Below are 18410 nucleotides of genomic sequence, written 5' to 3'. Positions count from 1 at the left end.
CTGCTGTAGTGAAATTGCAAATGTCTCATTAAATCGCTTGGGTTTTCTTTGATCTTTCTGCATTACTCAGATCACTAAGGAAACTCAAAAGCTAATAGATGCTAACAAGTGCTGACCCCAGGGAAAATGCATTTGCTAATGTTGGGCCTGGGTCTGTGTAGCTGCATCTTCCTCATTGTGAAGGAAATGGTTCCTTGATGGGTTGATCCTTCTGCTCTTCATTTATAAGGGACAAAATGAGCACAGAGGTTTACACAAACAACCTTTTCCAGATATATTCAGAAGGTGGTGTTCAAGTTGGTAATAATTTTGTGTAAAGCAAAGATGTTTCACACAAACACAAGCAAAAACAAACTCAGTAGATATGGCAATGTCCATGTCTCTGTGTTGTGTTAGCTCTTGCATGCTGCAAACCACTGCTGCAAATCATGCTAGTCTACTTATAGGGCTTTATAAGTAGATCTATATGCACATCCTTGTCACAGTTTAAGCAGAGAACTGGACAGTTCTGCACGAACATGCTCATTGTATGTTTGGATCAAACTTCCAAAAAAAACCCCTTCCATTTTTAACCTTTTGTTGCTGCTCCACGGTCCTAGAGGGGTCAGATGTGAATAGAAATGTCAAAACAAAATCCTGTCAGCTTGTAAAACCATTTTGAACACACTGTATCATTTTTGATTGGTTTAAGCAATTCTCAACAGCCTCTAAAACCTTAGAGGGCTTTCAAATGCAATCTGGAGAGAATGCATCCACACTGTCCCTGGAGAAGTCACCTGCATATGCCCAGCTTCTGCAGCGGGTATCTCCACTTGGCTGGTAGGAAAGATTTAAGACAGGAAGGGGTGTTAAAGGAGCCTTAGAGACAGAAACCCCCTAAATCCATTTTCAGGAGATACACCAAGCCTGCAATTAATTTAGTTACATGTTTCCCTGTGCTTACAAACAGCCTTTGTGGGCTGAGTGAGCAGTTGGCCATGCAGGCTACAGCCAGAGATGTGTTGGATAAAGCCTGCAGAGGAAGCAGTAGGGATTCTGGCACACTGCTGCCACAATTGTACAAAGAGATCACTGCAACAGGGGGGCTGGAAATAGTGAAAGCAGGCAGGCCAAATGTCTTGTTGATGTACCACCTTCTGTATAATGCAGAATTTGCATAAGCTGTGAAAATGCCCATGCTTTTCTTCTATTAAAGCAGAGATGATACGGTCTTTTCCCTAGGAATTTGGTAATGTCTGTGGATTGCAATGCAATTTTTTCTTAAGGAGCCACTGTCACTGTGAAAGATGCTGGTTTCATGAATACAAATCCTTCAAATATCCAGCCTTCTTTTATTGATCTTTTCTTTACAACTTTACTTTTAGGCAAATTTTTAGTAATAATATTTTTCTCCAGGAATGATTTTTTTTTTTTTTTTTTGGAGGGGGAGGGGTGAGCTAGGTCTAATACACAAACTTGATGTAGTCAAAGTTTATAAAGTTTATAATAAGAATTTAACTGTAATTGTAATGATATAATTGCATGTATTGTCCTGGGTTGTACAGTTGCCCTAGAGAGCTCAGCCTGTTATATTAAAATGTCTTCCAGTATTTATTTCAGACACTAAGAAAAATAATAAAAGACATATCTATAAGATGCTGAATGATCATACAGTGAGATTTGACCTTTGGCAATATTTTAATACTGTAGCTGTTGATCTGAGGGTTTTTGTAGCTAAGCAACTGTCATCCAGAATGTATTATATCATAAAAGAGTATTAAGATATGAAGGAGACTAAGTAGTTAGAGTGAAATAGGAGCCATGGTGAGATGCAGGCACTTTCCTATTGAACATGCTTTTTTCCAGAGGTACAGCACAAAGGATGAACCTTACCATGATTTGTTCCATGGTGGGGTATTAAAACCTGTACCCTGCACTCTCAGTTCTGTGAGCAGACACTGACGTGTAGTGAATCAAGTATGAAATGTGATCTTGAATAATGGACACATTAATTTTGCTGCTGAACAGCAAAGAGGGACTGCCATGGATCTTTATTCTCTTCTTACTTGGATTTAGAATCAAAGACTCAAAAAGCTTGGAAGAGATCTCAAACATCGAGTCCAGCCTTTGACCGAATACCATCGTGCCAAGTAAACTGTACCATAAAGTGCCATGGCCAGTAGTTTCCTGGACACTTCCAGGGATGGTGATTCCAGCACCCCTTTGGGCAGCCAGTTCCAATCCCTAAGCACCCTATCAGTGAAGATGTTCTTCCTGAACCTCCTGATGTCCAACCCGAACCGCCTCTGGTGCACGTTGGGGCCATTTCCTCATGTCCTGTCACTGGTTGCCTGGTAGAGCAGGTCAACTCACCATGTTGCAACCTGTACAGCTTTGTAGAGAGCAAAAAGTTGCCTGCTGAGCCTCTTTTTCTGCAGGCAAAACAACCCCACTCACTCAGCCACTCCTCACTTGACTTAGTCTCTAGACCCTTTCTCAGCTCTGACTCAGTCCAGCATCTCCATGTCTTTTTTCGAGTGAGGGGCCCAAAGCTAGGCACAGGATTTGAGATGCAACCTCACCAGTGCCCAGTACAGGGGGACAATCCCTGCCCTGGCCCTGCTGGCCACAGCATTGCTGATCCAGGCCAGGATGCCATTGGCCTTCTTGGCCACCTGGGCACAGCCTGGCTCATGTTCAGCTGCTGTCACCAGCACCCCCAGGTCCTTCCCAGCCACTCTGCCCCAGCCTGTGGCACTGCCTGGGGCTGTTGTGACCCAAGGGCAGCACTCAGGACCCAGCACTGGGCCTTGTTGAACCTCACTCCATTGGCCTCAGCCATGATCCAGCCTGTCCAGATCCCTCTGCAGGGACTTCCTGCCCTCCAGCAGATCAACACTCCAACCCAACTTATTTACACACTCTGACATCTGAAACTGACTTTGCTTTTCAAGTGAGACCTGTTCAAATTACAGCTCTGAGGCAAGGCTGTAATCCCAAATGATTCCTGCAATTGTGGTAGTGCTTAAATAATGGGAAAGTGGTCATTTTGTCCAGATGTCCATTTTGCTTTTTCTCAGGGTTTGAGTGGATATTGAAAAGAAACTTGCCTCCTTACGAGCAGGTTTTTTTCTCAGAGCTAAGGTCATTATGATTTGTCTTGGATTTGCATGTCTTACCAGAGAAAACCAACTACAGGACCATTTCTCTGTTCCCTGGTTTTGGCTGTGGAAAATGCTGAAACAGTGAGGACTTGGCTCTTCATGACTTTCCATACTCTCTCAGCTGACCTCCAGCTGTGTGGGTCTTATGCCAACTGCCCCATGTCAGGAGGAGGCTCTGCCTCTGCTAAGGGAGCACTGTTGTCACATCCTTTCCTTAGCCCCTTTCTTCACCTCTCTCCTGCTCTTTTTAATTAGATTTGCTTTTTTCCTCTAAACTGTTGTAAGCAGTCACCCCAGCAAGCTTAATTTCTACTTCAGCCACATGTGAGATGCTGGTTAGGGTTTGGGTAATTAGGGTGAAAATATAAGCCTGAAGCCAGAATGTTGCCAGCTTTTAATGATGGTAAAGATTTAGGAAAGGATGTTTCATACCCAGAGATGCTGTTTCAGACTGTTGTCAGGTGGTCCTGAATCTCATTGCTGGAATGTCATCAAGGTGCTTGTGTGTTGTGCAAGACTGGTGCTGTTTCCATGAATAGTAGGAGCACATGGCATGGGCAGTGTCTGTGCCCAGTTTGTTAAGTGTCCTTCTGCTAGAGTTAAAGGATAGGACTCAGCTGAGAGATGTCAGCAAGGTCCCTGCAGTGGCACTGCAAACAAGAGCAGTGCCTTGCCTCTTGCCCTCTTTTCACACCAGCCACAACGAGTTCTTCTGAGCCTGTTGCTAACTGCAGCTCAGAACATTTGGCTGATAATGATCTTTCTTGCCTAGTGGCATTTGCTGCTGGCTTCCTCTCTCCATCAGACAGCGTTTCACTGCTGTTAGTGTCTGGCTGTGCTGGAACAGGAGAGACGTAAATCCAGATGAATGGTTTTCTCTTGGTGGAAAGCACCCTCATTTAAGCTCAGCAGTCTGAGGAACATTTGTGGAAGTATTAATCCATATGATGAACACCTGGTTTTGTTTTTGTTTGTTTTGTTTTTTTCTTCTAAGCTATTTCTCATAAGAAATACAAGTGGACTGTTTTGAAAAATACTTTTCAGCTCTGGAAGGACCTTGTTTTTCCTTCAGTAACTGCAAGTATAAGTATCCAAAAGAGAGCTACAAAGATGCTGAAGAGTCCAGAGGAGATACTGTATGAAGAGAGGCTGAGTTCACTTGGCTTGTTCAGCCTGAAGGAGTCTCAGAAGAGACCTCATAGCATACTGGAGCTTTGTCACAAGCGGAAATGGAGATGCAGGCACCAGTCTCTTCTCTCTGTTCACCAGTGACGGGACCATGGGAATGGCATGAGGCTGTGTCAGGGAAGGTTTTAGGTTAGATATCAGGACAAGGTTTTTTAACCTGGAGGGTGGTCAGGCACTGGAACAGCTCCTTAGGGCATTGGTCACAGCACCAAATGTGACAGAGTCCAGGAAAAGTTTGGGCAATGCTCTCAGGCACATGGTGTGACTCTTGGGGTTGTCTTGTGCAGGCCAGTTGGACTTTGATGATTCTTGTGGGCTCCTTCCAAGTCAAGATATTCTATGATTCTATGAAATAATGCATTGGATGGACTGACATCTAGGGTCAGTTACTGTAATTTCTTCTCAGTAACTTTCTGTATTCCTCTGCTGCTGACAGCTAGCACTGACCGTACCTGCTGCCCAGCTCTTCTGAGAAGAAAGGGTGTATCTCTGGAGATACATTCACATCTGCTTGTTGAAGTGGTGTGTGTTTTTCTCCAGACCATGCTTTGTGAACTCATGTTGTCTCATAAGTAATGTCTCTGTTGACACAGGTTACGCCAGTGCACTGGGTGACAGTGACAGAGGTTGTGCAGATCTACCCCACTCTGTGCTGAGGCAGAGCTGTGCAAGGTCTGTCTGCTGGTCTTTGATGCAAGGCAATTGCTTAGGCAAGACTGACCACTGTTAGCCTCTGGTGTGAGAGATTTACTGGAGGAAGAGGAGTGCAGCATCTCTGTGATGAATGTGCAGCCTGGTCTGCATTCCACGAGACGAGCGTGAGCTGCTGCAGGTCTCTCAGGCACCATGTATGGCTGAGGTGGCAGGTCTGCTTTTCCTAGTGCTGATGAAGCATCATGGCTCAACGCTATGATAATGGAGAAGGGAATGACTTCTCTTGGCAGCCTTTCTTCCCAGATATCTCGAGTGAATTGGCATTAAAGCAGGGAGAAAAACCACTGTAAGAGGGAGATAGATCTGTGTTCTTTTCAGTCCTGAGGGAGTTGGCTGTTGGAGCTGCCAAGCTGCTGTCCATGGTGTTTGAAAATTCATGGCTGTCAGGGGAAGTCCCAAGTAATTGGAAAAAGGAAAATGTTGTGCCCATTTTTAAGAAGGGTAGAAGGGAGAGCCCTGGGAACTCTGACCTGTCAGCCTCCTGTCTGTGCCAGGGAATATGATGAAAGAGCTCCTCATGGAAGTTACACTAAGTCACTGGGAGGACAGGGAGGTGATTCAAGACAGCTATCACAGCTTCACTGAGGGCAAGTATTGCCTGGCCAGCCTGCTAGGCTTCTATGATGGAATGACCAAAACAGTGGGCAGGGGATGTCATCGGTGTGGGCTTGTGTAAAACCTTTGACATGGTTCCCCACAACATCTTTCTCTCTAAATCAGAGATGGATTTGACAAGTTGACTTTGGTGAATGAGGAATGGCTTGGATAGATATCCAGAGTATAGTTGTTAACAGCTCAGTGTCCTCCTGATGGACATCAGTGGCAAGCTGTGTCCCTCAGATGACTTTTAAGCATCCATTTTAACCCAAACAGTTCAGTTATTCCATGACCTCTTTGCTGAAGTGTTTCTCAACCAAGTACCTCTCTTTTCTTCTCTCCATGGGGATTTTACTTTATTGCTGATGCATCCTCTGTAGTCCCTTGGTAAATTTTTACAAGATACATAATGTATTTTTAAGTCTACCTTTCCCTGTGGTTGGTAACCATGGTTCATTGCTGTGGAGTTCTCGTTAAATAAAATATGAGATCAATTCAAAAGTTATCAGTATTACTGGAAACATGAGACTTCTCACAATGTCTGCCTATTTTTAGTGCTGATCAGAAGCAGTAAGACTGCTCCAAGTCAACAAATAATTTTTGTTTTTAAAGCTAATTTGAGATTGCATCAGTGGTATATTGTTTAATATTTCATTTCCTTTGTTAGGAGTTTGGTCTACAGTTGTTAGTTTTTTAGATGTGACATCAAGTGCATGTTTCTGTGACTTTTTTCAACCCAAAGATTACAAAGCCATTTTTTCTTTTTCCCATCCATGCCACTTTTTATTGACAACTACTGATGTTTTAAAGTCTACTCTTTTTTCTTTTTTTTTCCCCCAAGAATGTTCCTTTCAGTGTTTTTCCCCAGGGAAAAGCCTATTTTAGAAAAATACGTCAAAATATTTTGATTTTCACTCCTATTAGTTCTTTCTTGTATTTAGATTTATGTTACACTCTTAATTGCAATATATAATGCTGTTTCTATATTTACAGCTTTTCATTTTTTTATTCAGAAATAGGTCTTGGACGTTATTTTGTAGAAAGGCCAAAATTTTTGTTTTGCTTTCTAATATGAAACAAAATCACATTTTGAAATGCTGGAGTTTCACGGAACAGCAGTTCTTGGTTTCAGAATCTTGGTTTCACATCTATTTAGTACCACAGTGGATGTCTAGCCCTAAAGCATCCAGCCTTTGCCTGCCCCTTGGTATCACAGTTGATCAAGTGACAGTCTTTATGTCCCATTCTCCTCCCTATCCATTTTAATTTTGCTCATGAGTATTAGAACTTACAGTTATATCTGCTGTCTAGAAGGTGAATACCACCAGCTCAGCAAAGCAGCAGTACTATTCACAATATTAATTAACATGGTGTGCACAATCATAAACAGTGTAGAAGGATGTAATTCTTCAGGGAGACTCTATTGTTTAAGTAATACTGTGGCACAGTACAGGATGCTTTACTGTTTTGCAGGAGAAATAAATCAGAATCTGTCCTTAATTTTTCTCTGAGAAAGTTCAACTGCTTTATTTTGGATGGAAGTTAAATTATCCAACTGCTTTATTTTGGATAGACGTTAAATGACCCAACTGCCTTCTCTAAAATCTAAGATTATTTGAACTCAAGGCAGACAGCATATTGGCAGATGTAGTCTAGAGGTAGTGATTCAGGACTATGCAATGTGGGAGAGTCTGACTTAGCTTTTTGACTGACTGCAGTCTGTCATGTTATGATGCCATTGATGGTAACATCTTGACTTTTCAAGACTGGTTGCTATAAGTTTGAGTTAAAAGAAAAGATGAGTATTATTGTTTGGTCACAAAATATGCCAGTAATGAATGTTAGAAAGGGTTGCTCAGAGGTCAGCAGAACTATCTAAGAGAAAGAAAGAAGCAGATATTATTTCCTCCAGTGCCTCCCCAAAACCTTCTCTTCTCTAGGCAGAATAGCCCCACCTCTCTCATACTGATCATATTAATCATCTTTGTGGCCTCCTCTGGATCCACTCCAACAGGTACATGTCTTTCCTGTGCTGAGGACCTGAGAGCTGGACACAGTGCTCCAGGTGAGGTCTCATGGGGGCAGAGGGCCATAATTACATCCCTTGACCTGTTTGTCACCCCTGGGATGGCCTGGTGCAGCTGGTAAATAATACAAAATGCAGCTGCTAAAGTGTAAAGTAGTGTATTGTCAACTGAAATGGAGTTTGGAAATCAGAAATTAAGTTGGACTTGTTAGAAGTACCACACTGTAGAAATGGTAGCTTTCCTCAAAGACCCTGGTTGTCTTTAATTTTGCCAGTAAGGAGCTTGAATTCTGCAGTAAATAAGGGAGTTTGCTGCTAACACAAAGCAAGAGTCTGTCATTGTAACTGAGGAAAGCTGAGGGGTAACATATAGCAAGACCTGGATGCCTGCAGGAGAAGTGAGATGAAATTCAGTGGTATAAAATGTAATGTCATGATGATGGGAGCATGCTCTGTTAAAGCAGAATCTCATCAGTTGGGATTGCCAGGCAAGGTAGCTGCTGTAGTGTCACCCATGGTTGGCTAAATCTTAGCCCTTGATGGAAACTGTGTAGAAGAAAGAGTGGTACCCTCATGTTATGCACCTAGACATTTACAGCATGCACAGAAAGATGCTGACACTACCATCAGAGGTATGATGGGATATCTTTTTGGATGTTCAATGCAATTTTGATCATCCTTGTTCTGAGTAGATAATACTGGCACAGCTGCAGAGAGGGACTACCAACTAGGATGAACAGGGAGTGAATTGCTGAAGACATCAAGAAAGCTTGTCTTGTTTATCCTAGCACAGTGAATCCTGAGAGATTCTGTGATTACCTACTCGCTGTAAATATCACAGGAATAAATACCAGTGAGGGAAAACAGTTTAGGCTAAGGGCCAGCATTCTTAGAAGAGCAACACTGACTAAATAAATTTAAGCTGGAAGTGAGAGAAGGGCTCCCTACAGTGAAGTTTTCCAGCTGGAAAAGTGGGAGTGAGAAAACTGACTGCTTTTAAGATGAGCTTCATCAACTTTTGAAAAAGGAACAGAAATCACTAGTTAGCAAGTTCCTCCCAGACACCATTCTACAAGAGAATGTTGTGGCTGCTAACCTGCCTTACCATGGTACTTACTGGAGATGGGAGAACATCACTCACTGTGCTCTGCTCCCCACTGGCCTGCTTGTGGGAGCCCTGGGGGAACTCTGGTCTTGAGACATGGGATGGGGACTCCCACGTGGGGGTGGGGAAAGAGGTGCTCTTGCAGTATTTATTCATGACCCCACTGATTATTGAGAAGTCAGGGAAGTCTGTGTTAGGGGCACAGTTCCCACCTCAGCAGAAAGATAACCTGGTGAGCCTGTCTCCACCAGCTGTATCCAGGACAAACATTTCTCACTGTAAAAGAGAAGTGACTATTTTGTAATATCTCCTGGGTACTATATTTTAGATAATTATAATTGGCATAGTAAAGGGTTTATGATATGAATGCTTTGGGCTTGTTAATTCTAGGTTGTGAGGAAAGTTAAGTAGAAGGAATGAGGAATAGCTCTGGGAAGGCTGCTCCTGGTAAATGATTCACAGCAATGCCCAGGATGCTGTTTAGGAGGATAGTGCCTCTGGGATCCAGCTGATTAACAAAGATGGTTTAGCTGTGGGAGTCCAGAGCTAGAAGCCAGAAGATGTGTAAATTATAATAAGCAGCTTGATCCTTCTCTGTGGTGAGGTGAAGCAGGTTTTGTGGAGGAGTTAATAGGTGTGTGCCTGTGGTCCAGGCACCAGGCTGGCAGAAGAAGTGATGCCTCAGGTGTATAGAAGTACAGCAGAGAGGAGTTTGTGGGCTAAATTAAATGTACTGAGAAAAAAGAATTGTGAATGTTGTTAATTCTATTTGTGAAATGGGAACAAACTTGAAGACTAGTTGTATATGAGAAAAATATGTAAGAAAACATTTACATGTGATGTTTTCAACCCTAGTGTTTTAGAAATATTGAAATGTTTTGACAATTTTAAGAGACCAAAGAGTGAGAAAAGAATGTTTAATTGGCTGTGCTGAACATGAGCTACACATTTAATATATTTTTAATTAACTGAAAAACTGTGTGTTCCTATGTCATTTTGTTTCCACCATCTAATTTTCCGACTTGTTTTAATCACAACATCATTCAAATCAGAGCTGTAATTATGCCCAATTTCCGTTACTTGGATGTGCTGCCTGAAACCCTTACTATATTCTTTGCTTCTTGCTGTCCAAATAGCACTAGGGATGAAAAACTACTATTTCCCTTCTTTGGAGGCAATTCTTTCTCTTATAATTTGCCCTTTCAACTTTATTAGGTGGATTGCTTCATCATAATCTGTTTACTGAATGTTTCATGAACAAAGCACATTTTCACCTTTATTCTAAACAGTAAGAAAGTATTAAACTCCTTGGAACCATAAGATGCATCTCTTTACTGTAACTTTCTCTTATTTGAATATAGTTATTTTCCTTGCATTTTTCAACTTTGCCTTCCAAATGAATTATTCTCCATATGTCTTTCTGAATAACATATTGTGGAATATACTGAATAAGATACTATGGCAAACAGTCAGCTGCAGATTTTTCCTTTTTGGTTGTCTCTGTATTCAATAGCAAAGAATTAAAATATTGGTGAGATTCACTTTCATTTAAGGTATCTGCAGGAAGAAACAGTTTTTCAGGCTACACCATTAGTCTGAAAAAAGCGCATGTTTTATCTATTTACTTAAGTAATTTAGATTTGTTGTAGCAACAATGCCCGTGGAAACTGAAATGATGTGTGAAATTCTGTTACAAGTCGTACAGCAGAGAAATAGTGCTGGCAGCCAGTTTCTTATTAAACCTTGCCCTCCACCTAACTGCTCTGCTTTCTCTGCTAATGTTACATACCTTTTTACTAACTTTACTGTTACTCAAAAGGGTGGGATTTTCATAATCACTCTGCTAATTCATCTGTGTTTCAAGGTTCCGGGCAGGGCTAAATGCTTGTAAAAATCACTTCTCCTACATTGATGTGGTAGATTTTCTTTCATTGTTCTCCACATTAAATTTCAAAGTATTTCCTCCATGCACTACCTTCTACTTTTTTTTTCATCTCTAAATCTCTGTCTTTTTTCTTGAATCATTCAAATTTTACATTTTCAAGAATGTGAGTTTTGTAAAAAGGAGCTGAGCCAGCAGTAGCAAGTGAAACTCCAGAATGGGGGGTAGCTGAACAGTTCTATGCCTCGAGTACCCAAATAAGTTACTCAGCAGGACAGCTCATTGAGAGATCCCAGATAACACACAGTGGCAGCTCCTGGAGAAAACAAAACCCTTGGCAGAGTCTGGTGGAGGAAACTTTGGCTGTGAATGGTCTGGTACTGGCTACAACACACATCTGTTGTCAAAGGAGTTCCAGCTCTGCTGTCAGATTCCAACATCTGACTTGGATGCTTTAATGCAGTGATTCAAGTGTAATAGGTGTATGAATAAATCATATCTCTTTTTTTAAAGAACTAAAAGATGGGGGAGTAAAAAAACCCCAAACCTGTAGCTGTTCTTTTGATTGGTGACAGATATTTTCTTCTGTAAAGCAGAGATTTTCTGTTTCACAGAGAGTGGAATAAGTTCCAATTCCAGTTTCCGTATTCCAGGCATATTGTAATTTATGTGAATTTTTTAATGTTTCTTGAACACTCAGATTTCTATGTGGAACTGGGAGCAAGACCAGCTGTCTCACACAGATAAAATATGCCTCATCCAGGCATTACCTGTGGTAATGAGTGTTCAAGCTTTGTGTTTGGGCTACAAGAGGTTAAAAGGGCTAATGACTGAACACTGCTCTGACCTCCCTGATCACTGCTCTGTGATCTCCAAGAGATAACTGATTAACATAGAATCACATAATGGTTGTATTGTAAGAAACCTTTTGAAGGTCATCCTATGCCAGCCCCTTCCATGTGCAGGGACCTTAAACTTCATGAGGTTTGCACAGACCTGCCTCTCAAGCCTGTCAAGGTCCCCCTGGATGCCATCCCTTCCCTCCCGTGTGTTGATTGCTGTTGATTGCCCCACACAGCTCAGTTTCATCAGCAAACTTGCTGAGGGAATCCTCAATCCCACTGTCCATGTAACCAGCAAAGATGTTAAACAGCACCAGTCCCAATACCACCCCTTGGGGAGCACCACTTGACACAGCTTTTCACCTGGACATTAAGCCACTAACTACAGCTCTTTAAGTGTGACTGTCCAGCCAATTCCTTGTTCACCAAGTGATCCATGACCAAATCTATGTCTCTTCAATTTAGACACAAGGATATCGTGACCATGTCAAATGCTTTGCACAGCTCCAGGTTAGAGAAGCAGTTGATGAAATTGTCTAATTTAATCTGCTGAATCACTGAGAAAAACCAGCCTTTGAACAGAGACATCCTCATAGCAAGTAGTACTTTTCCTTTAAATCCTTTGGCTATTGTGTATTTTCCATTCAAGGGTAACTACAGGTTTTACAAGCCTTTTTCAGTCATAACGTAAAAGTTAAACACCATGGTTTGTATGGCAGCAGCTCAAACTTTTAGCTCTGTCTTTGCCACTTCAGTTCCCTACTGCATTAACCAAGAGAGTAGCCAAAATACTAGAGTTGTCTCCTTAAAGACAGCTCTTATATTACAGTGTCCAATGAGTCTTTTTCCTCCTGCCTGTATTCCTAATGCTATTAGTTAGTGCTCCAGATGCAATGGGTAAAAACAAGGAAAAAGGGAAAAATGGGATGTTGAACATTAATTATCTCCAGAAACCACCATTTGCTGCTATTAAATATCCCATTACATTTTTGTACAAGATGTAGGTTTAACAAATTCATTTTATAAATGAAACCCAGAAAGCCAACACCAGTTCAAACTGAGAAGGAAGACATCTGGCCCTTGGCAACTCTAAGGAGTATGCTGCTAAAATAATTACGTTAAAAGATGCATGTGACCCCAGCATGCTTGTCTGTGTCATTTGAATGGATGCATGTCCAAATTGTATAAAGCAATTGAGGATGACTAAATTAAGACAAGTTTTTCAGAAGAATAAATTCAAGGTTGTTAGATATTAATGTAGGTTGTTCTTGCAACATGGCAGCTCATGTTGCAAGAACAACCTACATTATGTAATGACCACTCAAGATCCAGGGAAAGCAATTCCCACTCAGTGTTGCCCAAATTTTCTGGTGTGAGTCAATCTGACCTTGGTGGTGCCAATTTTATGGCAATGCGACTGCTGCCTAAAGAGGATCCAAGAGTTGTGGAAGTGCATCTGAGGAGTTCCTTTCCAGCCTTTTTGTACTGAGCTCGTGTAAATCTCTGTGCTTCAGTTCATTTGCTCCTTGTTTGTCACATTTCAACAATTAGTGAGGACATGTTACAAACCAAAACTTGTCAATGATCAGGGACAGAGGGAGAGCAAAACCACTTGTTCTGTTTCTGTTAATTCAGACTATTTCTATGTGCTGTGTTAATTTTGTCTCTACAGGTCTATTGGCACAACTGAGAGAATTGTAAATTTTGATCAGGGAGTGGAAACAAACGACTAGCATATAAAAGAGGATAACCTTTTAAAGTAGTTTTGCCACAGAGAAAATTATGGTAGAATGGTGTACAGTGGAATGGTACCTCAGGCTCATCCTTTGCAGGGAAACTTATTTACAGATGCCGAGTAAAACTCAGCAGGAGCAGAATGAGGGCATGGTGAACACTCTTGAGCAGCGTGCCACAATGCCGTTATTTCTGGCTGCTCCAGGTGAAACAAATGAGAGTGTATAAGGATTTCTGTATGGGGGTGCTCTGAATACACAGAAAGGTATTCTCCCTCACTGGGGGCTTGTAAATAGATTAAACTGAACCAGAAGTGGTTTGTATCACTGATCTTAGTGCAGCTGATCCTGTTCAAGGTGGGCTGGATGAACTTGGATGACTTTTCAAAGTTCTTTCCAGTCGTGATTTCATGCTTCAGTGACACACAGGAAATCCACTGCTCCCACTGGAGCGATGAATTCTCAGTATCCTTGAAAAGCCGAGGTGAGCATATGCTGAATTATGGCTCTAGAATTCAGTGTTGTTGCAGACAGTGGTAAAATTGAATGGAGAGCAGGGAAATTAAGGAATATAGGAGCTCTCAGTCAGGCTTGTGTAAGCACAGCCTCCTGCAAAGGGGTGCTGGTTTTGTTCAGCCATAACACCTATTTGCAAAAGGCTGCAGGGAGCAGGGTGTGTGCTCCACTGGAGAGGGAAGAAATGCCACATGTCACTTTGCCCTGGGCATGGAGACCTGCTGCAGTTCTCACTGGTGTTACTGGGAATGGGCACTTAATGCTCGCAGCATCACACCTTGTGAATGGGACCAATTTCTCACTGTGGATTAGGTTGCACTGACTCCCTGCACTCCAGAAGAAAACGTGTTCTCTGCCTTTAGTGATCAAACTCTCATTAAATAGTGAATAGCCATTCTGTTTTGTGTTTGTGAACTTGCTTATCCTTCTCCTCTCCCGTGAAAGCTCTGCAGAGAGGAGCGGCTGTTCTGCCATGGGAGGTCCTTTCTTACAGCACTGCTGACATTAGTCTTCTGTCACACTGTCGGGTTTTCATGACTCAGGCATTAAAAATACCAAATAACCAACCCTCTTTCTGAACTAAAATAGCCTAAGAACAGTTTTTTAAAAGCAAATCTTAATACAAATAATTAGGTCATATTTTCTTTCTGAAAGCTTTTAATGGGAGTCATGATTTTACTGCTTGAACTGAAGCAACTTGAATGCTTAATTATTATTTTTGAACAAAATTCAATGCCATTGAAGTCACTTGAGAGCTTTGATAGATTAAAAAAAAGAAAAAAGAGGTCTTGAATATTCAGTAATGTTTAAAAGGGCTATGCCTGTTTTGTAGTTGAGGTCAGTATTTCTCAGCAGATCTCTAATGCATCAGAAAATGGTTCCTGAAAGAGGAGAAAAACTTAAATATGTGCACATTTGTGTTTATATAAGCAAGCAAGCAGAACAGGGAAAATAGAGGTAATAAAATAAGTGTCAAAGCTGAGCCTAGATTTTACTGGGTTGTAAGTGAAAATTGCTGTAGCAATGCTGTATGAGAAAGTATATGGCCCCTCAAAAATAACAAAACAGCTGAGAGTGGTGAAATAAGGCATGCTTGCAGTCATGGTGTAAACCATCTTGATACCCAGGTCATGCCCAAGTTATGAATACCTCTGACTAACCTAGTGAGGTGCCACCTGAGATATAAACTTAGATCTCAAAAGAAATGCAGCCACATCAAACACCTCTGTGTGACTTTGCATTGTCCAGCATAGGAAGGTCCCTACCACCCAGATCTCCTCTACTCTCCCCCTTCTCATGCAGACTTTGGCAGGTGGAAATGCTGCTCCAGAAGGCTGCTGGGCATCACGGGTGGTGGATCTGTCTGCTTCTGTGGAGGTGCAGTGGTGGTGGCTGGGGCTGGCCCACAGCCCTTCCCATGAAGTCCTTCCACATCAGTCAGTCACATGGCTTTACACCCACCATCCTGGCAGTGAGGGGCAGCTGTCTGGCACCTCCTCATTTCCAGTTTGTGAAAGGAAATGAGATACTCTACACATTCCTTCAAGCCAGAAAATTTATCACGAGGATTCCTGATTTCAGTCCATAGTCAAATTGAGGTAACATGCCATTCACCTTCTTCCCTGCCAGTACTCAAGCCCCCCAGCCTTGTGTCTTTGCCCTCCCTGGACTAATGTTTCCATTAACCCCTCTTCTTCCACCAGGGATGTGGAAAAAGTAATTGACTTCAAATGCTGGTTTGTGGGGCAGTGCTGCACTGGCTTGGCAGGATCAGATCTGGCCAACTCCAGCTCAGGTCAGAGGAACTGCAGCAGAATGAAAACAGGAAGAGAGGTAAGAGGAGAGGACTCCTCTCTTTCTCCTGGCACAGCTCTTGTGGAGGAGCACACCTGCTCTCCTCCCTGGCTCTGTGCAAAGACAAGCAGCACCTTCTGTGCATGTGGCTCTGGGTGACACGGTGGCTTTGGAACCCAGAGGGGTTAGAAATGATTCCTTGTGAGAACTGGGAATGGCCATAAGGGCTGGACTGTACCAGCTGTGGGAGGCACCCTAAAGAAATCCTCCACAGGAGAGCCAGGACCTGCCTAACACAGAGGCAGTGATGCTCCTAGGGTTTGCAGGCTGAGAGGCTTCTGCCTATATGCTCATGCATATAATAATTTCTTACCTTCCCAGCAAGATGGGTTGAGTTTGAGTAGCATGGTTTTGGTAGAGGGGGATGCTACAGGGATGGCTTCTGTGAGAAGCTTCTAGAAGCTTCCCCCATGTCTGACAGAGAACCACATAAGAATATTTATGAGGACTATGGTAGGTACTGGTCTTTTGTGAGCTCAGTCATGTAGGTGGTTTGTTCACCTGAGTAAAACCCTTGGTGAGAACAATCACTAGTTTGAAGCACAGTTTGGAAATTACAAGGCAGGGTGAGCAAGGTTTGTACTGCTACCACAAAGGCACCCCGAGGAATATTAAAGCAGGCTTATTCTAATAATTATCGTGAGCATTTCAGATAAACACTGAAACTGAGCAACATGAGGTTTTTAGAGTCATTGGTGTAATCCACTCTCAGGATGGCACATGGGGAAGAGATCATCTGTGTGGTTTCTGCATTAACTTTTGTCATAAAGAGAACTATAGAGCTGACATCAAATCTTTAAGGTCAGCGGAATGTTTTCTTCAGCTATCTTTTTTTTAATAGGATTGTGTTATTTGGCATTGCTATGCAAATAAGCTTTTTGTTTGATAATGTGATTCATTTCTGACTTATATTTAAATGCTTTCTAGTCTCATGAACAAAAGATTTCCGTGACTTTATCTAGCAATTTACATATGAGCAGAGGGTCATGCAACTGTGTCCTGTATGAAATATCAGTAAAACAAAAATAACCCATTCAACTAACAAAGCCAGCTGTGGATGAAATGGCAAGGCAGGCTGACTGTAGGATAAAGCACTGATCAAAAGGAGGCATGACTTTTTGGCGGGGTCTGACTTACTAAGAACACATCAGGAAAAGGAAAAGAGTATTTTGGTCCATATGGGTAAGTGTATGGACAGCAAAGTGTAAGGTGTGAAGAAAGAATGACATCACAACCAGCTTCAGAACAAGTAAAAGACACCAAAAGGAGTTAATTATGCCTCAATGGGGAGTAAAATACCGAGGTTATAAGGAAGGGAGGATGGGGAGTAAAATACCAAGGTTATAAGGAAGGGAGGAAGGGAGGAAGGGAGGAAGGGAGGAAGGGAGGAAGGGAGGGAGGGAGGGAGGGAGGGAGGGAGGGAGGGAGGGAGGGAGGGAGGGAGGGAGGGAGGGAGGGAGGGAGGGAGGGAGGGAGGGAGGGAGGAAGGAAGGAAGGAAGGAAGGAAGGAAGGAAGGAAGGAAGGAAGGAAGGAAGGAAGGAAGGAAGGAAGGAAGGAAGGAAGGAAGGAAGGAAGGAAGGAAGGAAGGAAGGAAGGAAGGAAGGAAGGAAGGAAGGAAGGAAGGAAGGAAGGAAGGAAGGAAGGAAGGAAGGAAGGAAGGAAGGAAGGAAGGAAGGAAGGAAGGAAGGAAGGAAGGAAGGAAGGAAGGAAGGAAGGAAGGAAGGAAGGAAGGAAGGAAGGAAGGAAGGAAGGAAGGAAGGATTTGTGCCTGCCTACAATGAATCAGTTGACCTTTAAACCTCTAACTCTTTGGGCTTAAATAGGCAGGTATTAAATACAAAAGAACATACTGCCATCTCGTAGTTTTGACTTTGTATCTTTGAGCAGAGTTCAGCAGTACCTTTCACATATGAAGATGCAGTGGAGTTTACAGCTGCTGTGAGCTGCCTTTTGTCACCTTGGTGGTCTGTGCTGTTCTGCTGAGATCTGTCCTGGTTCTGGTTGATTGCAGATCTTTTCAAGCAGTCCAGGCATTGCCAGGTATTTAATGCCTGACCTGTGTCCCATTGCAGTTGTACAGAGTGCAGCTTTTCAGCATTACATAAACTTATATCTGAAGGGCTGGCTGGGTTCATAAACAGCAGAATGCTTGAGTCTGGTTTTATGAGCTGTGTGCGTACATACAAGTGCTTCAGTCATACTGAATCAATGACTGAAATTAAATGTATTGCTGATATGTGGATCTTACAGTAGATTCAAGTATATTTTGGTGAAATAAAACCTTGGTATTCTTCTGTGAAATCACATAGAGGAATAATTTTAGCTGCTTGGGATTTATTCCATGTTAAATTATTTTTAAAACTGACTGATTCTAGTAGCCACTGACAAGTACAATCTCTTTCTGCTAATAGTTCTCTTTTCTTTAGACCAGTTTTCCTAACGCTTGTGAGAAAAGATGTAGGTTCAACATGTTCATCTTCATTTAAATTACTCTCAGACCAAAATTTTCCATGTACCTTGTGTCTGTGAAAAAGGCTGCACAACATGCTGGTTTAGGGGAAACCACAGATTTATAGATCTTAAGGCAAAGGGAGAACACAATGTTCATCTAAACTGACTGCAGTCCTGCCCAGACTTTAGGTTCTTTTATTTAACTCAGCAGCTTGAGGTTGACCAAAAGGATAATTTTGGAACGATACCCAGGCTTGATTTAAAGACTGCTGCAGAGTTTGTCACAGTCATTGGGATTTTGTACCAATGGTCAATTACCCTTTCTCTGAAAAATGCCCTTTCTCTGAAAAATACACTT

The 18410-nt window shown here is 42.3% G+C and overlaps 1 protein-coding gene across 1 annotated transcript in view; it reads left to right on the top strand.

The window, feature by feature from the left end:
- Nucleotides 1-18410, top strand: part of PLCXD3 (phosphatidylinositol specific phospholipase C X domain containing 3) — a 78674-nt gene that overhangs the window by 52034 nt on the left and 8230 nt on the right. The window lies entirely within an intron of this gene.

The sequence above is a fragment of the Molothrus ater genome, chromosome Z (genome assembly GCF_012460135.2).
Source record: "Molothrus ater isolate BHLD 08-10-18 breed brown headed cowbird chromosome Z, BPBGC_Mater_1.1, whole genome shotgun sequence".
NCBI classification, from domain to species: Eukaryota; Metazoa; Chordata; class Aves; order Passeriformes; family Icteridae; genus Molothrus; species Molothrus ater.
The sequence above is the reverse complement of the archived record's forward strand: the minus strand, read 5'-3'. Positions and strand labels throughout refer to the sequence as shown.